The 25,868-nt window shown below is 36.4% G+C and overlaps 1 protein-coding gene across 2 annotated transcripts in view; it reads left to right on the forward strand.

Moving 5' to 3' along the window:
- The window catches only part of PTPRD (protein tyrosine phosphatase receptor type D), a 2,533,682-nt gene that overhangs the window by 1,793,264 nt on the left and 714,550 nt on the right, over positions 1–25,868 (forward strand). For both annotated transcript variants that reach the window (XM_086415146.1, XM_086415152.1), the window contains one exon: positions 1,401–1,439. The gene's annotated coding sequence lies outside the window, so the exon portion shown is untranslated. The remainder of the gene's footprint in view (positions 1–1,400; positions 1,440–25,868) is intronic.

Consider the following 25,868-nt stretch of genomic DNA (forward strand, 5'->3'; position numbering starts at 1 on the left):
TGGGAGGGATTGGGGGCAGGAGGAGAAGGGGATGATATAGGATGAGATGGCTGGATGGCATCACTGACTTGATGGACATGAGTTTGAGTGAACTTCAGGAGTTGGTGATGGATAGGGAGGCTGGTGCGCTGCAATTCATGGGGTCACAAAGAATCAGACATGTCTGAGCAACTGAACTGAGCTAAACTGAACTGATATATCTGTAAAGCCATCATCACAAAATAACAAGATGTATGTTAACTTCAAAAGTGTATAACCTGTTTAATGCCTCCCTCCTCTTTACTCATCCATGATAACTGAAAGTGAAAGTTGCTCAGTTGATTCCAACTCTTTGAGACCCCATGGACTATACAGTCCATGGAATTATCCAGGGTAGAATACTGGAGTGGGCAGCCGTTCCCTTCTCCAGGGGATCTTCCCAACCCAGGGATCGAACCTGCAATCTCCCACATTGCAAGTAGATTCTTTACCAAATGAGCTATCAGGGACACCTTTTATCCACCCATATCTACAGATAATCACTGATCAACTTTCCTTTCTAGAAATTTACAAGAATTGATTAATACTTTTCTTTTACCTAAGCCACTCACTGAGTCCAGGTTGATTTCCCTGGTTCCATTCTTACCAAAGGTTGGGGCCGGTCGGGGGGAGGGTGTGGACGGGGGGAGCAAGTTTAACAAAAATCATTGGGAAAATACCAACATGGTTGTCTAGTTTTCAAAATGGCTTATGAAATTTCTGAAACTCCTCAACACTTTTATGTACTTGAATCTTTATCAATCCTAATAAAAATGTTATTAATAATAAACCCTCATCTCTATTTAGAAATTTAATGTGTTTCTTGGCCCAATTTTAAAATCTAGATTTGTCTCTCTCTTTTAACATTATCATCATGGTTTGGCAAATACTGTCTAGAGACCCTGTGATATTAGTGAAAGCAATTGAGTATGCTTTGTGTGTGTTTACCAAAGAACTAAATCTTAACAATGCAAGGAATTCCAAATAATGCAAATAATATTCCATTTATAAGAATTATTCACGGACTTTTCAATAGAGTTTTTTATTTAATAATATATGATGATTATATGTGTCATTTATTTCAGATTATATATAGTTTTGATTATATAGTATGTTCAATTAATATTCTAAAACTATAATTTCTCTTCTTAGAGTAATCACAGCATGTTTTACTTCTTGTTGCTTTAAAAGGTGGCTTTTAAATTGTTCTTTACAAAAATGAAAATGAAGGAAAACGCCAAAATACAACTAATTTCGCTTCTTTTTGAAATTTGACATTTTCCACTAGCTAAGTAATGTAAGAACACACCACCTAAATGAGCAGTATTTTAATAGCATCAATTTCACAACATTTTAATTGTCACATTTCTCGTTCTTTTTAGGAAGACTTCTGGTTAACAGCTGTGGGATCTAAAGAACAAGTAAGATTTAAAGCATACTAGGTGTTTTTTTTTTTTTTTTTTTCTGGTCTAGTTTTCACATTTTATTTGTTTATTACTTAATAGTATTTCTTTACTACTATAAGTTGTAACTTCTTAGAAAATTGTTAGCAATTTTATTCTGGAGCATGAGGAATAAAAGCGAACTTTCAACAGGTTCAGATTATTTGGAGGCTTTAAAAACCTACATGAATTTTCTGTGTATGGTAGGCAGATAGAAAGATATTACAGATGGAATGAAAGTCCAGGTCCAAAGTAATGGGCATGCTTTTATGCTGAGTGAATAGAAACCCTTCAAATGAAGTTTTGTAAGACATTTGTTTTTGTAATGTGTCTACTGGTGCAGTTGTCTTCTTCTTACTTGCCTACCAGGAGAATAGGTCACAGAATGATTCATTTGCTTCCCCAACCCTACCTCATGGAGAACCATGACTCAGAATCAGAGAGTTAGGGCAATGTGAGGTACATCCTCCAAACTGGAATGGGATGTGTTGGGATGATGAAGGAAGGACCTTCAGTTAATGGAGTAGAAAAGAGAACAGGTGAGATAAGAGACGAAAGGAAAGCAAATGAGGAAGGGGAAAATTGAAAACAATAATAGAGAAGAAAGCCAGATCACTGTACGAATAAAGAAAGTGAACAGCTAGATTACATATACTTCATTGTCAATATTTGGAAGAAAGGAAAGAGAGGTAGAACAAACAGTAGATTGAAAACTGGAGACAGGTAGAGACAGGGTATAAATAGGTTGTAGTTGAGAAAAGGGGAGAGATAAAATAGTTAGTGACCAAAGAGGCAGAAAGTTCCTCTTTTAATTTTTGCTAGTTTTTGACAATTTAGTCAGTTGAAACTAGAACTTGAGTGGTTTAAAAAATAGAAACATTGAATACTTGTATCTATTTCAATGAAGAAGAAAAAATTCTAGTCGTTATTTGCTGTCTCTGAGCATCCTGCTTCATGCTCAATTTAAGCCATGCTCAAATGAAGAAAATGTTTCTTGATTCGTTTCAAGTTTATTATGAGTGTTCTAAACCTGATCTACTCTTGAAATCACTTGACTTCTAAAAAGGGGAATCTCATGCATTTAGACAGGTGAAATAAGTCATTAAAATGTGTTTCTAATCTACAGAAAGCATATGTTAAGCAATTCAAATTTATAGTCAGAAGAGTTCAGATTACTCCTGCATTCATGGACACAAAGCTCTAGATTCACCCTGTAGTTATCCTGTAATTGCTATTTGCAGGCAAAGGAAAAGTGAATGCAGTGCTGATCTCAATTGTAATGTACAGATTTACCAAGGAACCTTGGAGAATTGACAGTCTTTCTATCCCAAAGTGTAAATCAATAAATAAATCTATAAAAAAAAAAGCAAAAAAGATTCAATAACCTCCCTTTTATTGCCATAAAGACATAAGTAAAAGTTCCTTTTTAGCAGCATTTTCACAATATTTTATTTGGGAAATATAACCTTGAGTTTATGGTTGTTGCTTGAGGTTCATTGTTGTTGTTGTTTGGTGGCTATTATGTGTTAATCATTTATCATCGTAATAAGATCTCTTAATTTGAAGTATCTTGGGGAAAATAATTTGTTTATTTATGGTGTATATATAAAGTTATCATTAATAGTCCATCATTCATTATTTTCCTAATTATAACATAGACTTTGATGTTGGTAGAGTAGAAAGTGCCTGTTGATTCTGACTCCAAACTACTGAGTAAAATCCCAACACCATCATTACGATCCACTTAGTCTCCTGAGGCCTTAATGTTTTAATGTTAAAAACAAGGACAATACTGCCTACACACAGGATTGTGGTGGCATTTGAACAACTTATCAACCTGAAATTACTTGGGACTTGTCCAACATTAGTAGATGACATACCTGATGACACTTGGTTCCTGTCCTTGGTTCCCTAAAGGTTCCTGTCCAAAATCCCATGAGCCATACAAATGATTTTGCAAGGATTGTTGCATGTGTTTGTACTTGTGATTTGACTTTATCATCAAAAAAGTTGTTCTGGGAATAAATCAACCTACCATTTACAAAGCTTTAGTCATCCTCATGTCTCTATATCTGGAGTGCAGGCAAAGTCCTTTAGCATCATCAAAATGTTCACCTGCTTTCTGCTACTTTATGTTCCTCAATGGAAAAAAATCTAGAACTCTCTCTCTCTCTCTCTCTTAATAGTGCTCGGCTAGGTGGTTTTACAAACATCTTCTCGGATAATCTTCACATCTGTCATGTAAAGAATATCTGATTGTCCCTTTTCCAGATGATTCTCAAAACAGCTGAATAACATGACTGAGGTCACCTCAATAGAAAAGAGAAGGAACTGGAATTGGGACTAAGAACTCTGCCCACAGTTTGTGTACATTGCAAAACACCCTAGTACCTTCCTTAGTGAAATATAATAAATTTATTACGAATATTCATAGAAGTACTATCACAGTGATTTTATCCATATTTGTGTAAAGAAAGCATTAATGAAAAAGACGAGGGGAAGCAAAAGTGATTGCTTGTTCCAAAAGAGGATGAGGACTGCTGGAAGATAAATAGTAAGACAGTCTCAGTAACTCAGTCCTGTGCCTTGAACAAGCTCTATGAGGAGGCATCAGTCAGCATTTTGAAAAAGTGCTTCCTACTTAGTTGACAGCAGAGTGAACCTGAAGTCCTCCCACATGTACCTTTAAGAGCCAATTCATCTGCATTCCTCTGAAAGTTTAGCAGAGAGAAACTTTATTTTCTAATTGTTGGCATTCTTCTTCTTAACAAAACCCCAAAGATTCTCTTTTCTGACTCTGCTTTTGGCTGATGGTGTGAAGTGTGTGGTTTTTCTGAGTTGATCTAGGTATATGTGTTGAAGTCAGGAAAGAAAATAATTATTATATAAATGCACATTGAACAATCCCTTTGAGAGACTAGCCTCTTGAACATCATTAAGAAAAAAAGAAGCTGTTAGAAAAAAAATAAAATTGAAGTTCCTGCATGATTAGTCAATTAATTTTTAAAATAATTGCTTCTAATTAACTTTATTAAAATAAACCTGTTTTATTCTTTTGTTAGAAAAATTCTCCTAGATTATTAAACGAAGTCAACAAACACTTCTCTTTCTGGTCCTTCACACACATACATTCACAAGCACAGATATACATACAAACACACACAAGTGCACACATACTATGACAAAAATTTCCCACCTTCCAATGAAATATTCTATATTATCTGTTTGGTAGAATGTATAATGTTGAAAAAGTGATTATTGGAGAAGAGTTGAAATGATTGAGCCTTAAATATGTTATGACATTTTGAAACTTCAATCTACGCCTATCTAAACGCTGTGTTTTAAGTAGTCATCATCTTGTTTCATAAATGACGGCTCCCTGTGTTTAGAAATACGCTTTCATTGTGCTGATATCACAGATCAGATTTCTCTTTCCTCAGATTGTCTCCAGTGTAAACATGCTGCTTGATAAAGATGACAGGGAACTTAACTTGATTGCTAGGCAACTGTGTTCTTATTACCATAGATAAACACACTTACTTCCTCTTTGGTGTTCTCCTGGTAAGGAATTTCTGGAAGGAGCCTAATGCTTTCTTTTAGATAGATTATTATCTCGTCCTTTCTAAGTAATCACATAGGTATCCTTTATTCTTTTGGATTTAATACAAGGAAAAGTTCAGAGGCAAATGGTGAGGTATTAGATGGTGTGTATCAAGGCATGATGAGAAACAGGGATGTTGTTATTAGGAAACATTTTGAGTACATGAGACAGAATCTAAATTATTCCACAGAAGCATGTTTCCATCTAGATTCTGAAAACTGTTATCTTGGGATCATGGGGGAGTTTTCTTCACAATATCAACTTTGTTCATGAAATTCAAATAAATGCTTCCAGAATGAAATGAGATAATAGCAATGGACCAAACAGTTGTTCATTTTACATGACAGTTGTTTATTTACATTTTACATAATAATCTACCCAAATAATCTACCTCTTTATTTCCAAGGAGAGTTATTGTTCCTCTGTGAGTCTTACATAGAGCTTACAGTTTAACACCACTATTGATTAAACATGGTTTGTTACCAAACATAGACATGAGTGAGGATCCTTTCATATCTGAAGACTGTTATTAGTTCTGTTTTGTGAGTGATTGCTTTTTTGCTATCATCAATGATCAATGATAGAATACAACGATGATGGTATAGATGCTGTAGAAAAAATGTTCATTATCCACAGCAACTACTGATTATGAGGATCCAAAGGCATCAAGAGGGCAAAAGTGCAGCAGCCAAGAGGAATTCAAGTCAAAGGGAACTCTCAGAGTGCAGTCTCATAGTCAGGCTGGTTAAACTATAAGATGCAAAAGGATTCATGTGACCCAGGAACCCCAGCTGCTGCACTAACCCCCTAGAGGGACTGAATGTCCTTTTGTGAAGGAAGAGCTGAATTAGTGGGACCAGGGTAGTGGAACTAATGCTGACAATAGAATTTTAACCACCACTATGAAAAAGCAAAGTATACAGGCCCCAGTGTCTGTTACACCTAGGAATTCCCTGAATTTTGATGTCAGTTTGACTATCTGGCTCAGAGCAAAGTTGCTCCTGTCTGCAGTGCCCATCGGAGAAGGCAATGGCACCCCACTCCAGTACTCTTGCTTGGAAAATCCCATGGACGGAGGAGCCTGGTAGGCTGCAATCCATGGGGTCGCTAAGAGTCAGACACGACTGAGCGACTTCACTTTCACCTTTCACTTTCATGCATTGGAGAAGGAAAGGGCAACCCACTCCGGTGTTCTTGCCTGGAGAATCCCAGGGATGGCTGAGCCTGGTGGGCTGCTGTCTATGGGGTCGCACAGAGTCAGACACAACTGAAGCGACTTAGCAGCAGCAGCAGCGCCCATATATTTGTAACCGTGCAAGTGCTAATACTCAAAGTTTCCATATTCTCTTAGAGCCACATATTTATATCTGGATAAAAATCAGTATCCAAAAAGGCTATTTCAGAATAGTGAATGAACTGGCCTCTGGTGCCACTGACAATGCAGTAGGGAAAGGAAGAGGGAAGGAAAAATAAATAAATAAAAACACCACTATTGACTAAACATGGTTTGGTACCAAACATACACATGAGTGAAGATCCTTTCATATCTGAAGACTGTTATTAGTTCTGTTTTGTGAGTGATTGCTTTTTTGCTATCATCAATGATCAATGATAGAACACAGCAAAGATGGTGTAGCACTAAGGGGTACGCCTGTGGCACATTTATTTTCCCCATCACCTTGAGAGTGGTTTCCAAGATTAATTCTAGTGTCAGTGGCTCCATATATTAATTGTTACTGCAGAAGCTCTTTATAGTATGTCAGAGTTTAGCCACTCCTGTGTTACTTTGATGCAAAGTCCCTAAAGCCTCAGAAATCAAAAGCAAACCAGCATAAGACCTGGCAAAAGTTTTCAAATATCATTGCATGATTTTTTTAAAAATTAACATCTGTACCATCTGCATCCTTATCTTTAACTCTTTTTCTTTCTGCCATTGTTAGTATGACTAGTTGCATTTATCTATTCTGTTCAAGATATTCATATACTCAGAAATCTTTGTTGAAAAACTTAATCTAGTGGACAACTTTCTGATATAGATTTGATGTAGATATTTGACAATATAGGCTAGTGGATTGTGAATGCAAAGGCAGATGACAGTAATCCATTCAACAGCACATAACCTAAAAATGAAACCATATAGATGATATTCACATGGACCCTGAGAAAGACAAGTCACAGGGTTTCTTTAAGCACCACTGAGTTTTGTGTAATTTTATGAAGTTTTGCTCTTCTACCTGATGTTATAGGATGCAAGGGCAAGGATATATACCATCAGAGATAATGGTGATCCTTTCTCCTAGGTTGCAGAATGGCTAAAATACATGCATATGCCATTACACTTTAACTGATAGAGCTCGATAAAAATTTTAGTATTATTTCATAAATCTAAATAGTTTCCCTGTATCCGTGTGTGAAAGTAAAGCATCTTACCTAACATAACTTCCTTGAATGCATGAATGTATCATTTTTGTAATCTTCTCAAGTACTGTGAATAATGCTTGGCTCATGGTCCTTACTCAGTATGTACTGGACAGGTGTTTCAGTTTTCTATGCTGTATAACAAATTACCACACATTCAGTGGCTTTAAAATAACATTTATTATCTCACAGTCTCTATGGGTAGGTACAGGCATGGCTTAGCTGGCTCCTCTGCAAGGATGCAGTCAATATGTCAGCAAGGGCTTAGTTCTCACCTGGAGGCTAAACTGGTGATGGATCCACTTCCAAGTTCACTCAAGTTGTTGGCAGAGTGTACTTCCTTGTTACTGTTAAAATGAGGACTTAAGCTTCTTGATGCTTGTTGTCTGGAGGTTTTGCTCAGCTCCAAGAGGCTGCCTGAAGCTCACTGCCTAAAGGCCCTGTCCAGAGCCTTCTCACCACATGACACTTTGCGTCCTTAAAGCCGGCAAGGTAGAAGGAGACCCCCTACAACCAAGAGCAGGATGAAGTTTTATATAATAGAGCATAATCAAGGTGGTGAAATCCTATCTCCTTTGCTAAGCTCTATTGGTTAGAAGGAAGTCACAGGTCCTGTCCACACTCAAGAGGACAGGATTATACAAGAGCATAGACACCAGGAGGAAGAGGCCCTGGGGACCACTTTAAAGCCTGTTTGCCAAGTAGGTATCATCATTAAGACTAGTATCAGAGAAACCTTGATTCTCAAATTTGAACAAGAATTTAAAATCACGTTAGAGAAAAAAAACATGTTTGGTTACTGAAGAAAATGTAAAATAGCTGTTAAAGTAGCTGTAGAGTTGTCACTACACTTGATTTACAAAGGCACCATATCCACAGCATTCCCAATTGTAAGAGGCTAAATCTTCAGGGAATAGAAACATATTCTTTGCTTACTTTGACAATGAGTAGTGTGTGAGCCTCTTTCCTTTCTGAGTACGTTCTGAGTTTCAGGGCTTTGAATAACACAGCTTGTTCTTAATGTACACCTCACTGTCTACTATTGTTTAGCCTATAATAACCACAGAGGTTATTATATACTATGTAATTACAGACTGCAGTTACTAAGCATTCTACCATCTATTTACCCATAGGTCTGTTTTCTCACATAAGCACTTAATTCTATAATATTAAAATCAAAAGCTCCGAGCTTACTGGTCTTCCAGAATATGAGAATAATAGTTGAATTGTAAGTCATTCCCCCAGGGAACAATGTACTGGGACATGTGGGACCATGTAACCTTGGAGCATATACATCTGGTGATCTCTATAAAGCTCCCCAAATTTATATCTTCCCAGAATTCAAAAACATACACTTTCTGAGGGCCCCCGCAGACCATAATTGCCACTTTCTACTTAAGAAAAGCAGTCGCTAAGGTAACCAGGATACACATTCCATAGCAATCTACATCTCGGGCAATCTAACTTAAAAGCGTGCTACATATGAACCCTAATGCAAAAGGGAAGTTTTCCATGCTAAAATAATCAACATAGACCATTGAAATTTAAAAATAATTGTCTTATCCATATTAAGTCTTGGGGATATGCTTTGCACCTGTTGTATAGTACACATGTGACATTTTCAGTCCACCTCTAATCCTTGTCACATATAACAGTGATCATGTCACAGTCCAGGGTATATATATCAGTCGGGATCCTTTCAGAAAACTGATGGCACACTTTAAAAAGTTTGAAGAGCCTTTAATAAAGTGACTTTTATGGAGGGATAATTAGGGTTAAAGGGTAGTAAAGTATCCCAGGCTATATAACTAACTAGTTACAGTTATATTAAGCCACACATAGTCTTAATAGAACATAAGGTTATAAAAGCCAGAGAGACCTGTATTATTAAAGACAGCCAACCAACAAGACCCTGACTAAGTTAAGAAAACAAACAAACAAAAAACATATGACAATACATGTCCTGGCAGGTAGAGAACAAGGAAAATAAATACCATGACTCCTCATTTCTTTTACCTTCTAATATTCTGCTGATGCCTCACACTGAACCAATAAGAGACTGAAAGGCAGGAGGGCCAGGTTGATGCCATCCTTAAATGTTAACCTCATGAAGCAGGGGTAAAAGGCTGAAGAATGGATCAGGAGAGACAAACAGGGATTATCCTATAGCATGGCCATGTGCATCAGAACACAGAGAGCTGTAGATAATTTTGTCCCCACCCACCCACCATTTTTTTTTTAATTCTAGCTTTTGTTCATCGTCTGATTTCTAACAGTCTCTTCCTTTTATGCCTGGGAATATTGACCAAAGATATATTGAATCCATTGCTTATTTCTTAGGAACTACAGCAATGATATATTTCATTTACTCATATTCTGACCTCTTTTCAGAAGTCATAGAGCTTTTAGAAAGGATTGTTGAACTACTGAATGTTCTTCTAACCATTCATAACTGGAGTTTCTCCTGAGGCAGTTCCTAGTAATTTTCATTTTTCTATAAGCTGGCCAACTTTAAAACAACTCATTCCCACCACATAGTTTTAAAATCTGCCCTGGCTACTCTTCATGCAGAGGGAAAAAATAAATAAATAAAAAATAATAAAAAAACAGAAAAACAAAAACTTCAGTTTAGATTTGAGATAGAATTAAAAATGGCACATACAGTTCAGAATGAAATCTTCCAGTTTTACCAGTGAAGAGGCAAATATCTACTGTATCTATTGACAAATTATATTAACTCTAATCTTAATATTTATTTGACTTGTTTTTTACTTCTAAGCACTCACACAAATTTTTACATCATGTTTTTCTCCATGCCAACTGATTTAGCCTTCATAAAAACTTTCGCCCTTCCAGTTTTAAATTAAAAGTTACCATAGAAATGTGTAGATCATTTAGACATTAATGTTTGGACTGTAACAACTATGCAACCCAAAATTTTGATACTGTTAGGTTTAAATTTAGCCTTTGTATGTCTTAGCACAAGTCAAGTTTTATTAATTCTCAATTTCCTCATTTGTTAAATAGATATTTCTGGTATTCTTTTGTTGTTAGTTTTGATAATGTGCGTTTAAATAGTGTTTTGTAGATGTCAAGCAAACTATTGAGGATAATGGGAAAAAATACAAAATTGATATTAGGTGAATGGGAGAATTATTTGTACTTCTATAGAGAGGTCTACTAGATTTATAGTATATGAACAAGGCAATGGCACCCCAGTCCAGTACTCTTGCCTGGAAAATCCCATGGATGGAGGAGCCTGGAAGGCTGTGGTCCATGGGGTCGCTGAGGGTCGGACACGACTGAGCGACTTCACTTTCACTTTTCACTTTCCTGCATTGGAGAAGGAAATGGCAACCCACTCCAGTGTTCTTGCCTGGAGAATCCCAGGGACAGGGGAGCCTGGTGGGCTGTCGTCTATGGGGTCACACAGAGTTGGATATGACTAAAGTGACTTAGCAGCAGATCTTGAGTTCATGTTTCTTGTTTTTGTTTTAAATTTTGAATACATGGATTTATTCTAATGCAATATGCCAGAACCTACTTTGGTTCCTCCTTTAATTATAAGTATGTAATTAAAGATTTTTCTCTTTCAGCACAATGTCATAAAATTTATCTTAAGCAAAATTGTTCTTATCCTTTATCTGACATGATACTTACTCCATTATTATTATAGTAAAAGGAAGGAAAAAAATAAGACTGTATGTAATTCTTCAGAACATAGTTGTATTAATATAGTGTTTTTTTTTTAATTCTATAACTACCCATTCCCAGTATATGATTAATGAGACTAGTTAATACTCTTGGCAAAATTTCAAAAACCTTGTTAAACAGTGGTTGAAATATTTTAACCCAGAATTTCACCATTCGATTTCATTATGTTTCCTTTTCCTCACCAACACCAGAGACCAATGATATAAAAGATTTGTACCTTCCCTTTTTCCTTAGAACTGCCAGGTCAGAGACTCTGGAAGCACTCCTACTAATAGAATGGGAAAAGTATGGGTCATTTGACAGATTATTGTGAACTGTGGCTTTCTGAGCTAGCGCACAGGATAGGTAGAAACCCAAAATGTTTAAAAATATTAAAGATACCTTCTTGTGCTGCTGCTGATGCTGCTGCTAAGTTGCTTCAGTCGTGTCTGACTCTGTGCGACCCCATAGATGGCAGCCCACCAGACTCCCCAGTCCCTGGGATTCTCCAGGCAAGAACACTGGAGTGGGTTGCCATTTCCTTCTCCAATGCATGAAAGTGGAAAGTGAAAGTGAAGTTGCTCAGTTGTGTCCGACTCTTAGCAACCCCATGGACTGCAGCCTACCAGGCTCCTCTGTCCATGGGATTTTCCAGGCAAGAGTACTACGTTGTCTTATTATCAGTTTTTTCATACATTTTTCCTCAAGATTTTTTAAAATCCTGATTTTTAACTGATGCTTGTTTTCCATTTTTAAGTGACTTTAATTAGCCTCATTTTCCATGACTTTGGTTACAAAATTTTATCCAGGGGGCAATAAGAATGTAATGGCTTTCCCAGGAAAGATAGTCTCTACTCTTCTATAAGAAGGATCATCCATGCTTATACACTTGGGTACCATGGTTTGAATAGATTTGTCTCTGTGGAGCAAAGACTTGATTTCTATCTATAATTATTTTTATTCTGCTAAAATTATGGTTATAAATTACATATTATTGTATATCTCATTCCTGCTTAGACACACACTTTCTACAAAGAATATAAGGCTTTTCACGAACTGATTCCTTTCTCTTTGTCTAGCTTTATCTTTCTACCTTACTTTCACTTCCAGGTGTCCTGTGCTTTAGCACTACTAAACTTATCATATTGCTGCCAGAAAAACTGGCTTCTTCTATGGTACACTGACTTATATATGTATCACCTTCAGTTAATCCCATGGCATTCTAACTTCTAATAGCCCTGAAGTCTCTCAGTCATGTCCAACTCTTTGCAACCCATGGACTGTAGCCTATCACGCTCATCCATCCATGGGATTTTCCAGGCAAGAGTGCTGGAGTGGATTGCCATTTCCTTCTCCAGGGGATCTTCCTGACCCAGGAATCGAACCCGGGTCTTCTGCATTGCAGGCAGACGCTTTACCATCTGAGCCACCAGGGAAGCCCTCTAATAGCCCTACTAATAGCCCTCTAATAGCCTTCTATATTAATGATACATTTAAATGCCTGTACTTCCCAAATGTTGGAGAACAATTTGAAAGTAGAGATATCATTTCATTCTTCTTTGTATCGCCATTGGGGTATCTAGTATACAGTAGGGTTCAAAACTTGTTTATAAATAAGTAAATTGTATCACAGACAATTAGAAGAATGCTTCAGAATGAGCTGCAATAATGTACTGACATTTTAACAAGCAAACAGAATCAACCTAAAAATTTGTATCATAGTCACAATTGTTTATGTAGAAAAATGAGTGAAAATTTGGTTAACTGATAGGAATTGTACTTTTTTGTTTCTGGTTTGAAATCAGATAGGTTTCTGCTCTGATCTCTAACTATGAATAGTTTTCTAGGACAGCTGCTGCTAATGACAAGAAGGAAAGAGCCTTACAATGCAACATTATGCTTCACTGTTGTAACAGAGACAAAAATTACTCTTTGTCAATTTAATCATAACTTGTATTTTGAACTTTTGGAAATATAATTAGTAAATATAAAACAATATAAATGCCATATTGATTTAATGTCACTATTATAGCCAGTATCAGTCAAAAGGAATCCATAAGGATCCTTAGGCATACCACATACTCATTGTATTTATTTTTAAGTTTGTTTCCAATTTAAAACTTGGAATTAGTTTCCCTACTTAAATCACAGTTATAAACTCACTATTCAGGTCCAAGCTGAGGCCTTAAAAGTCTAGTTGATCGTATTTTTTTTCTAATTTCTATTGGACTATATCTGCCTTACAATGTAGTGTCAGTTTCTATTACTGCAAAGTAAATTAGCTATATGGATACCCAACAGCCGTGAGTTGTGGGCAGTGAGGGGATGCTGTGCTAGCAGACTTGAACCACATTGTATATTTGCTATATTTTCTACTTCTAAGTGATAAGGTTGTGTTCTCCAAGTAACATTCTTATAAATATGATCTTAAACTAAATTTGATATATTATTAATTCAGTAAAATACTAAATGAGTACAGAAAAAAAATATGTATATGTCACACACTCAGTATACATACCTCTACACACATAAACACAGTGTATTTACAGCATCTTTTCACCCAGTCAAGAAAATATAGAGTTTAATATGTGAAAATTAGTTTTTAAAAAATTCAAGAAAATGAAATTTTTAAAAATAAAATAATAAAACAGGTAATTGTAGGAAAAAAGGAAAGTTTAAGTAGAAGAGCTTATTTTTGTATTTGTTCCCTGTAAATTCTTTGTTCATTCATATATTAGAAAAATTATTATTTAAGTACTTTTTGCAAAGAAGAATGTTTAAATTACGTGAATTAGTAAAGACTGTATCTCACTGGGTAGAAATGAAGTCATCATTTCCTAAAACAACTCAGCTTTCATGTTAAGTATTTCCCAGTCCACATCTTAATATCATATAGCTAATAAAACTATCCCATCTTTTATTCTTTTGTTTCTCATTTGAATTTATTCTTATATTCCATTATATAACATATCAAGAAACATTTCTGTCTGGGTGGTATTATGGTATAAGGAATTAATTAGGATGCTAAATCTCAAAATAATACACATCATATGATTAACAGGTGTTTAAGTATAGTCTACATTCTTCAGGTAAAACATGGCAAATGGAATTAAAAGTCTGTCTCTGCTGCCTTAAAAAACACCTCTAAGATAAGAGTTTAAAATTTTAAAAACACAATAATACAAACAAATTTAATAGTAGAGAGATACAAATTATCAAAAGATGTCAAAGAGTTCTGGAAGATGCAAAGTAGAGATTTAGCAAAGTAGGTAAATCTGAAACCTAGTGCCAGTAGCTTAGATAACTGTGACATGTGTCAACTCACCCACCCACCACTCTCAAAGCCTGGAAAGCCTCAGGCAGGACTTGTAGTTATCAAGTATGTAGGAGTAACAGAAGGTGCTTGACACTGAAAATAAGAGGATTGTTTCAAAACAGTAAGATTGTCTCTAGGATGTGCTATATCACCAAATTCTTTCCTGTCTTTGTATATAGCTAGGAGAGTAGGAGACCAGAGGTATAAAACATTAGAGAAATTGGATTAAAGATTAAGGCTATCAAAACAAAGAAGGCTAGAGATGAAGCACTGTTCAGAAATCATGAAAAAAACAAAACAAAACAAAACTCAAATATCCTTCCTGGACACCAAATCCCTACTCCTAAGATATCAGAACAATGAATAAAATTGGACTATCCTTTTGATAAACTTAATTGTCCTTGAGAAAATAACATATAATATGCAGGAATTCTTATCCCAGAGTCAAGCTGTCTCATTCAGCATTAACCTTTTGTCAAACCTTGACCCGTACACACTAACACAGAATTTCCATAAGATCTTCTTAAGGCACCACTCAGATAGTCAAAGATGGCCAATATATAAGGAACAGTTTCAGTGTAAAAGAGAACAAAACAAATAAAGGTGCAAATCATAAAAAGAACAGAGAAAAAATTTTAATCTCAGATATTTAAAATTTTATAGTAGATATATACATAAATACAAAAGGAGAGGTGGATGATGAAATTGAGAAAACAGGAGCAAAAAGGACTAGTAATGATCAAAAGTATTTTAATGACAGAATTAATTGCAGATATCCAACTTCTGTCTAATATCACTTTCAGAAAGTGAGACCATAACTAAGGAATGAAAACAATGACTAAGGAATGAAAATAGCAAAGATATAACAAAAAAAAAATGCCGAATAATGAAAGAACTTGATTCTCAGATTGAAAAAAGTTCAATTACTTCTTAACATATTGTGTTTTCAAAGAAGGCTTACTATGAGGCATGTTGGGGAAATTATGGTATAACCAAGTTAAAGATGTGAAACCCACAGAATGTAGACAGCAGAAAGGGTGATGGTGATCACAGCTCACATACCAAGAAAGGGAATAAAAATGGCACTTCAATTTTTGAAACAATATTGAATAGTTGGATGCTAAATGACAGGAAACCTTCAAACTTCTAGGATATAAAATTTTCCCAATTTACAGTTTTATATCCATCCAAACTATCAATAAAATGTGAAGCTATAATAAAGCCAATTTCAGATAGGCAAAATAGTTTAAGAATTATGTTCCATCTACTTGTTCAGAAGATACAACTGGAGAGTATACTTAAGAAACACATGAGAGTAAATCACATGGAAAAAAAAAAAGAAGAAGTTCCAAGAAACAAGAAACCAGACACAGAGGTGAAGAAAAAAGAGGTAAAGGGAAGCCCCAAGAAAATAGCATATAGAGCAACAGACTCATCTTGGAGTAGGCAGGTAAAAGCATGAAGACATCCAAGAAGGGATTGGAATTGATGGAAAGTTTCCGGTCATTTCTGAGTTTTTAGAAAGAAATATTAACAGGCTTGAGTTAGATCTATTAAACCTCTTAAGTAAGACAAAAGTAGCGTGAAGCACATAAAAAAACTAAATAAAAAATTTTAAAGCAGTCAGGGATGTACTGAAGGAATATACATTTGTATAATACTATAAAGATAAATGCTGTATGATATCATTTATATGTGGAATCTAAAAAATAGGACAAACTTGTAAAAGTAACAATAAGGAAATAGACTCACATATATAGAGAACAGGCTAGTGGTTCCTGCTGAGGAGAGGCAAGAGGGAGGGACAAGACAGGGGTAGAAGATCAAGAGGTACAAACTATTTTGTGTAAAATAAGTTTCAAAGATACATTGCATAACACAGGGCATAGAGCCAATACTTTACAAAAATTGTGATTCACTACATTGTACACCTGTAACATGTAATATTGGACATCAACTATATCTCCATAACAAAATTATTCAGGGATTTTTTTACTGAAGGAATATGCATTTGTATAATACACACATTATTTTCCCATAGAATTTATTATTTGCAGAGTCTTCAGGGATGAAGAGATTATCCTCTCCCTGTTCTTCCTTCACTCTGAGCTTTCTTTGGAACTGCCGGAAAACACAATAATTTGGCATGGAAAACAAAAACAAGTGGTTGAGGGTGGAAGTGAAAGTCACTCAGTTGTGTCCAACTCCGTGACCCCATGGACTATACAGTCCATGGAATTCTCCAGGCCAGCGTACTGGAGTGGGTAGGCTTTCCCTTCTCCAGAGGATCTTCCCAACCCAGGAATCGAACCCCAGTCTCCTGCATTGCACAGATTCTCTATCAACTGACTATCAGGGAAGCCCTGAGGGTGAAAGGGTAGAGCTGAAAGACCTATTAGAACTAAATTTTTGTATTTTCCTAAGACCTCGTACCATAAATTTCTGTGTATACCTTTACTCACAATCGTATCCATGGTTTGAAATGAAAATTAATTTATCTTTCCATTTCTCTTTTTCTTAATGTATGTAAACACAGTTCTTAATTTTATGCTTTAAAACAACCTTGAAATCAGAAGAGTTAATTTAAGATGACCTTACTTTTTTTCTATGAATACATATAATTAAAGGTTACAAGCAGTCAGCTTCTTCTACCTCAACTTACCATAGGCTGCAGTAGAGAAAAAGGAGGCTATTAAGTTTACATGTCGTGTCTATTTTGACTTCACTGCAGTAAATGTAAATATATCCCAGCAATCTTTCAAACAGTCATTTCTCTTTTTTCCTCATAGACACATACTGCTGCATTAAATAAGGTTTTTCTACTCTTAAAAAGAAAAGAATAGGAAAAAATCTACCAGATCCTTTAAATGCCAATTAATTGTACCATTGATTCCTTAAAATAAAATGTAATTTTTTTCCCTTAAATATCAGGAATATGAATTTAAATATGATTAATGCTTCTTAAAATTAATGATTAGACCAGCAGGTAGATGCTTCCTTAATATCTTTCCCCAAATATAGAGTGAAAATAACAGGTAGATTATGTGAATAAATATGGTAATTGAAGCCCAATGGGATTGCAAATTTAGAGTTCAATTTCCATTTTAACAAGAAAAAACACTTACAGATAGAACTCTGGGGATCAGTGCCTCTTCAGAATAACGTTAGCCTTTCCAAATTTAAGTCATAAAAGCAAGGGAATTAACTCCTCCTTTGTCTATTCCCCAACATAGAGTTCCCTTTTTAAAGGATATGCTTTGTTCATGCTTGAGAATAAGAATGACAAGAAAAATAAGAACAAGAAGAGAGGACAAAGAAGAAAAGTCAAATTTATGAATTATTCATCACTATATTTGCTCTCATAGCCTTACCATTTTAGGAGGACCTGGAATGATCGATTCAGACTTTAATGTTAATAATCATAGTATAGCACCAATTGGATACACCTCCAATTTTTTTTTTTTGACAGCTAAATTCATGTGCTTCAGACGAGAAAGTAAAAGAAGTCTTCATTGAATCAATTGCACTATGCTTCATTCTAAACCAGACAGCAGACAGCTTATGGTTCATTGATGCATTTTGCTCTATGGAGATTAAAAGTTATTTAATTTACAAAGAAGAAAAAAAAATCTAGGTTATTCAGAGAAAAGCACCCAAAATTCTCTAATAAAGGAAATTCCAGAGCCCTATATTTTCCAGATAATCATTGAATGTGTTTATTTTTCTACAGCAAGGACTATAGCTTAATGAAGCTAGTTAACTCTTCTAGAATAGTAGCCCAGCCACTGAACAATGAGAGGTATGAATTTGTCTTCCAGACATACCCAATTATGCTAAGAAATCTTGATTTGCTCCTCTGAGAAGAAAAGGTATCTCTCATTTAAGAAAGTCGCGGTTATAGCTAGTGAAGCTTACTAAAATGTATTAGAGAATAATGAAGTGAACTTTATTGAAAGGTACCCTTGGGAGCAATCCCATCATCCTCCACAGCTGAGAACAGCAAAATCGTCTACTAGCCTTTCTTAGCTTCATACAGAATGACTTTTCATGAAAAGGATTGGCAGAATGTAATTGCAGTCACCTTTTTAACTCATCTATTAATGTTGGGTGGTTCACTTGGAAACAAATAAATTTCATACATACTTATTTTGTTAATCCATTATTTTAGGCATGCTATTCTTTTCTCACATATGAGAATTATCATCATCAAGTAGATATTATTCATCAAGCATCTAATAAATGCCATTCACCATGCTACTTTCATTCACACATGCTGTTTTTGTTCCCACAACAGCCAGGCAAAGTAGATGCTATTTTATCCCCAATTAGCAGAGGAAGAAATTGTAACTCATACCGAATTTTCTATTTCTTCTCTATCATTGAAAATGTCTAGTAATGAACTAAGCAGATAGACAGTGATCCATCCATATTGTTGGCTAACTTATTACTAGTGCCTCCTAGTTTGTTGAATTTGCTTCCATTTCAGCTGGTGCAAACAGACTGTAGCCATAACAAAACTATGTAGATCTTTCTTCCTGAAGGTCCACTCAAAATATATACGCTGGAGGACATAAAGAGAGTGTGGTTAATGAAGGGATAGATGATTCCAGCAAATGATGCTGTGGTCTGTAACGAGTTTAACACCTGGCAGATAATGCAAATGGCACTGAAAATTAGCTCATTTTTGGCTTCCCCATGCACTGTTCAGTTGAATAAAATGTGCATTGAAAAGAAGTCCAATTTTTTTTTTTTTTTGTATACACATGTTTTAAATCTGAGCAATAGCTCAGTTCAGTGAATTTATTTAGAGTAATTTAATTAACTTGTTCCTCTCTTCTTGCTCCAACAGGAGATGAGTTTTACAGGTTCCAGGGAGGTTTGATTTTCACCCCTACTTGTTACTGGGCAGTTTTGCCTTCAGCCTTCTAATTTGCAACATGGTTATTTTCATCCAAGCATAAATTTCTTTCCTCTTTGGCACTTTTTCACCTTTTAAAAATGAGAATGATCCATATGGCTAAAGAATGTCAGGAAAGGAAACATTTGGGAAGAATTATATGGGATGCAGTCATTCCGGATCTTGATCATCTTATCCAGGAAAAGCCAAGTAAAAGAACAGCTATAGAGGGTTATGTGCCAAAAGTTTAGAATTCCAGAGTGTTTAGAGCAGATAGGTGACTTTAAATTACTATTTATAAAGCACCAACAAGACTCATGTGAGATGCTTGAAATGTATGAGGAAGACGAGGATATGTTTTTCATTTTATATGATAATTCATTTTAAATATTTTAGGTATAGCCTAGAGATATTTTAAAGCCTGGGGTGGAATATTCTTAAACTTTAAAGTGGATTAAGATACTATGGGTGTTTCCTAAATTATAGATTACAAATAATATTGAATGCTAAAACATAATAATTTAGAGAGTTTAGGTTGACGATGGCAGTTTACCTTAAATTCTTTTAAAGAAAAATACTGTCATGTGTAAGAGTCCATAAGGGAACAGACAGATTTCTCTAAAGTATAAAGTGCGTGTACATTCCATCTTGGTCTTTGCAGCACGTGCTTTATGGTGGTGGGGTGGAGTCATTCCAGGGATTGGTTCTTTTAGGGGTGCCATGGACAGGAAGTGCATGACTTATTTGAAAGGTAACAAATTCACCTGAAAGTTTTTACTGATACATTTTCATGTCCCTAAATGTTATAATGTTATCAAGCATTCAGAAAATGTGATTTTTTAAAAAAAATTACTTATAAAGATAAATCTTTAGTAAGAAAGATAAAGCAGAACAGCTTTTTGCCAGGTATCACAGGCCAGTTTAACAAATTATGGTCATTAAGGAGATATTGCTTAAAAAAAAAACAAAACTGTGAAGGAGCAAGTAGCCAGTTTTCTTGCTGATAGTGATATATAAGCTCAACCTGTCATCCACATTTTACTATCCATTCCTAAAAATACCTCCATGCTATAGTTGAGTAGAAGACTGTTTAACTGGCATTGAACAAGAACATCTAAAATGAACACTTAGATCCAGTTGACAATCATCTCATGGGACCAGCTGTATCTTAACTAACCTCCCTTGAAGTATGTACTTCTCAAAGCCACAGTCAGAATGTATTTATATTAAAGCACAGTAGGTATTTTTAGGTTTTTACCACACCGTGGCAATTTAGTGCCTAAATACAATTAGGTGTATATTTTTCTTCAATTTTTTTAATATATTGAAGTATACTTGATTAATAATATTGTATTAGGTGTATGTTAATAGTTGGGGCCAGCAGAGGGAGGCTTTGGTTTACATGACAGGCTCAGCTATAAGAGACAAACTCTCCAAACTGCTCAGAGGTTCATAGTTTCATATTCAGCTCTTCATGTCTCAGTTACTCATGGAAGAATTGAGGAGAAAATGAGGGAACAAGAATATAAAACCACACGGTTTACTGAAGTGAGGTAGTCACTTTAAGGTAGTTCAGTTCAGTCACTCAGTCATGTCCGACTCTTTGCGACCCCATAAACTGCAGTACGCCAGGCCTCCCTGTCCAACATCAACCCGCGGAGCCTCATCAAATGCATGTCCTTTGAGTTGGTGATGCCATCCAACCATCTCGTCTTCTGTGGTCCCCTTCTCCTCCCACCTTTAATTTTTCCAAGCATCAGGGTCTTTTTCAATGAGTTGGTTCTTCGCATCAGGTGGCCAAAGTATTGGAGCTTCAGCTTTAGCATCAGTCCTTCCAATGAATATTCAGGGTTGATTTCCTTTAGACGGACTCATTGGACCTCCTTACAGTCCAACGGACTCTCAAGAGTCTTCTCCAACCAAGTAATGGTTCAAAACCATTACTTCTTCGGTGCTCAGCTTTCTTTGTGGTCCAACTCTCACATCCATACATGACTACTGGAAAAGACATAGCTTTGACTAGGTAGACCTTTGTTGGTAAAGTAACGTCTCTGCTGTTTAATATGCTGTCTAGGTTGGTCATAGCTTTTCTTCCAAGGAGCAAGAGTCTTTTAATTTCATGACTGCAGTCACCATTTGCAGTGATTTTGGAGCCCAGAAAAATAAAGTCAGCCACTGCTTCCATTGTTTCCCCATCTATTTGCCATGAAGGGATGGGACCAGATGCCATGATCTTATTTTTCTGAATGTTGTGTTTTAAGCTAACTTTTTCACACTCTTCTTTCACTTTCATCAAAAGGCTCTTTAGTTCTTTACTTTCTGCCATAAGAGTGGTGCCGTCTGCATATTTGAGGTTATTGATATTTCTCCTGGAAATCTTGATTCCAGCTTGTGCTTCATCCAGCCCAGTGTTTCTCATGGTGTACTCTACATATAAGTTAAATAAGCAGGGTGACAATATACAGCCTTGACATACTCCTTTCCCGATTTGTAACCAGTCTGTTGTTCCATGTCCAGTTCTAACTGTTGCTTCTTAACCTGCATACAGATTTCTCAGGAAGCAGGTCAGGTGGTCTGGTATTCCCATCTCTTTAACAATTTTTCACAATTTGTTGTGATCCACACAGTCAAAGCCTTTTGCATAGTCAGTAAAGCAGAAGTAGGTGTTTTTCTGGAACTCTCTTGCTTTTTCAGTGATCCAGTGGATGTTGGCAATTTGATCTCTGGTTCCCCTGCCTTTTCTAAATCCAGCTTGAATATCTGGAAGTTCATGATTTACATATGGTTGAAGCCTGACTTGGGTAATTTTCAGCATTACTTTATTAGCATGTGAAATGAATGCAATTGTGTGGTAGTTTGAGCATTATTTGGTATTGCCTTTCTTTGAGATTGGAATGAAAACTGACCTTTTCCATCCTGTGGCCACTGCTGAGTTTTTCAAATTTGCTGGCATATTGAGTGCAGCACTTTCACAGCATCATCTTTTAGGATTTGAAAGAGCTCAACTAGAATTCCCTCACCTCCACTAGCTTTGTTCATAGTGATGCTTCCTAAGGCCCACTTGACTGCATTCCAGCATTTCTGGCTCTAGGTGAGTGATCACACCATCATGGTTATCTGGGTCATGAAGATCTTTTTTGTATAGTTCTTCTGTGTGTTCTTTAAGATATTCTACGTTTAAGGTAAGGCTAGTTCAAAGTACTAGGACAAGATCTACTAGAATATGACATAAATGTTTCAGTAATAGTTCATGGTCAAGAGATTGAAACACAGTTATCTAATGTATCTAAAGATTGCATCAACTTTACCTTTTGGCCACAATGATTCTGTGGTGTATTGATAAACCAGCCTTCCAGGGGTTAGAAGCATTTGATAACTTCCTGGCTTTAAATGTTTTTACTGTGGTTGCTTGCCTCCGTACAGAATCTGTGAATATTTAACACCAGGCTTTTGCAAGCTAGGGCTTCCCAGGTGGTGCTAGTGGTAAAGAATTCCCCTGACAATGCACGAGATACAAGAGACTTGGGTTCTATCCCTGAGTTGGAAATTCCCCTGGAGTAGGAAATGGCAACCCACTCCAGTATTCTTGCCTGGAAAACTCCATGGACAGAGGACCTGGCAGACTACAGTCCGTGGGGTCGCAAAGAGTCAGACACCACTGAGCACATGGAGGAGCTGGTAGATTACCCCAAAGGTCCCTAGATTATGCCCCTCTAGAAATCTTTATTGGTGTCTCTCTCCTTAGGCCATGACTTCTTTCCAAGTGCCAGTGCCAACCTGACCTTTGCAAGCTGGTGAGAGTTGAGCCAATATATCACTGAAATTTACATAGAAAATCTAAGGATGGAGGTTGCACTGAAGAGCCTATGTGAAAGGCACTCAGTCATGTCTGACTCTTTGCCACCCCAAGGACTATACAGTCCATGGAATTCTCCAGACCAGAATACTGGAGTGGGTAGCCTTTCCCTTCTCCAGGGGACCTTCCCAACCCAGGAATCGAACCAAGGTCTCCCACATTGCAGGCAGATTCTTTACCAGCTGAGCTACAAGGGAAGCCCAAGAATACTGGAGTGGGTAGCCCATTCCTTCTCCAGAGGATCTTCCTGACCCAGGGATCAAATCAGGGTCTCCTGCATTGCAGGAAGATTCTTTACTAACTGAGCTATCAGGGAAGCCTATAAGCACATAGTAATCTTTCCTTGATGGGATACAAGCATGGCCTAAAATGTCTTGGAAAGAGGCTGTCAATCAAGAGCAGCTACTTTAAATTCCAGAGGGAAGAGGATATTAAGCAGATTACCAAGACATGGATTTAGGCACAAATAGTAAGCAGAAGCCTGTAACCAGATTGAGGCCAAAAGGTAAGTTGATGTAATTAGAAAAAAATAATCCTGTTAAATACAAAATTTTAAGCAATGCAAATAACAAATTATACATCATAAAGGACCTTATTGTAGATGTAGAAAATTCTATTTATAAAGGCATACATCATAAATGTTCCACTTCTATAAAATATTAATTAGTTATTTAAAAACAGGTATAACCTCTAAAGATGGCAAAAATACATTTATATAATAATATAATTAATTTTATTTTTCACTCTTATTGATGTAGCCTCCGTTTGAATTTTGCTTTTGCAAATGTATTTTTCATATGAACTAATAATTTTTTGTCACTAGGCTTACATTTAATTCCTTTTAATGTGTTAATTTGTACATGGCAATTTTTTATATACTTTAGTGCCTTATCGGAGAAGGCAATGGCACCCCACTCCAGTACTCTCGCCTGGCAAATCCCATGGACAGAAGAGCTTGGAAGGCTGCAGTCCATGGGGTCGCTGAGAGTCGGACACGATTGAGCGACTTTACTTTCACCTTTCACTTTCATGCACAGGAGAAGGAAATGGCAACCCACTCCAGTGTTCTTTCGTGGAGAATCCCAGGGACGGGGGAGCCTGGTGGGCTGCCGTCTATGGGGTCGCACAGAGTCGGACACGACTGAAGCGACTTAGCAGCAGCAGCAGCAGCAGTGCATTATTAATATTAAAATTCACACATTATTTTTCTGAAAAATCTTTTAAAAAGTACTTCTTTATATTAAACATTTTGCTTTTCCCTTTACCTTCTTTTTTCCCTATTCATTTGGAGAGGATAAATATCCTATATTCTATATAACATATAGTATATGATTTTATTTATCATACTTTATTAATAATCCTTATAAATAAAAAAAACTGTAGTTTATGATAATTAAAGTAATTTTATTAAGAGTTTCAGAATATTGAGATATAGAGGTTTAAGCCCTGCCCCTTACACCAGGCATTAGAAACAGAAATCAATTATTGAATCCCAGAAGTGACATGGGAAGAAACGACAGATTGGTACTCATTGGGAAGAAATGACAGATTGGTACTCATTGGAAGAGAACAATTCTGAAAGGAATAAGAATAGAAGAAGAAAAACTGTGCTGAGTTGCTCTTTTTGGTCAGATGGGCATGAACTGGAAACTATCATGAAAAGTAGATTTTAGAAACCAGACCATTAGAAATCAGAAATGGCCTTTCCATTTGGAGTGAGGGACTCCAAAAGTTGATTTGTGAATAATTTATTTAAAACTCTGAATGTGTGTTTCCCATAACAGCAATGTAGTTCAAAGTCATAATCCAAAAATCTTATCATACTCCTAAAATAGCTGAAATTAAGCACAGAGAGATTCTGCATCCCCTTGCTGCTAAGTCACTTCAGTCGTGTCCGACTCTGTGCAACCCCAGAGACGGCAGCCCACCAGGCTCCCCCGTCCCTGGGATTCTCCAGGCAAGAACACTGGAGTGGGTTGCCATTTCCTTCTCCAATGCATGAAAGTGAAAAGTGAAAGTGAAGTCATTCAGTCGTGTCCGACTCTAGTGACCCCATGGACTGCAGCCTACCAGGCTCCTCGGTCCATGGGATTTTCCAGGCAAAAGTACTGGAGTTGGTTGCCATTACCTTCTCCAAATCTCTCATGTGTGAACTCTGATCCCAAGAAGCCTTATCTCAAGGTGCCTAGAGTAAATAAGGCAAGAAGTCCTTGCCTGAAGCATATATTTCCTGATTGTATAAGAGAAGCTTTATGTTGGAATCTTAGATCCTAAAGCAGTTTCTAATGACCTGCTAGTTGTGCAGTCTAGTAGAAGTCATTCAGTCTTCCTGAGTCTGTTACCTGATTTGTAGAAGAGGGAAAATATCTAACTCACAAATCCACAGATGGTCTAAAGGCTCCAACCTTCTGCCACCCCTTCCCCCAGGCTCCAGGTAGAACTTAAGTTCCAAAGATGTAGAAATATAGTTTGTCTTGCTTATCACTGCATCTGCAGGACCTAAAATTGTACTTTGCATGAAGTTGTATGTAAAATGTTACTGTCAATTATATTGAATTGATGGATACATTAGTCAAAAATGCTTCATACATAACAGATGACTTTTAATGTTAATGCTTTCACCTTTT

Source organism: Bos grunniens, chromosome 8 (genome assembly GCF_055505025.1).
Source record: "Bos grunniens cultivar Pamir isolate PY7600 chromosome 8, Bosgru_T2T1.0, whole genome shotgun sequence".
Taxonomy (NCBI): Eukaryota; Metazoa; Chordata; class Mammalia; order Artiodactyla; family Bovidae; genus Bos; species Bos grunniens.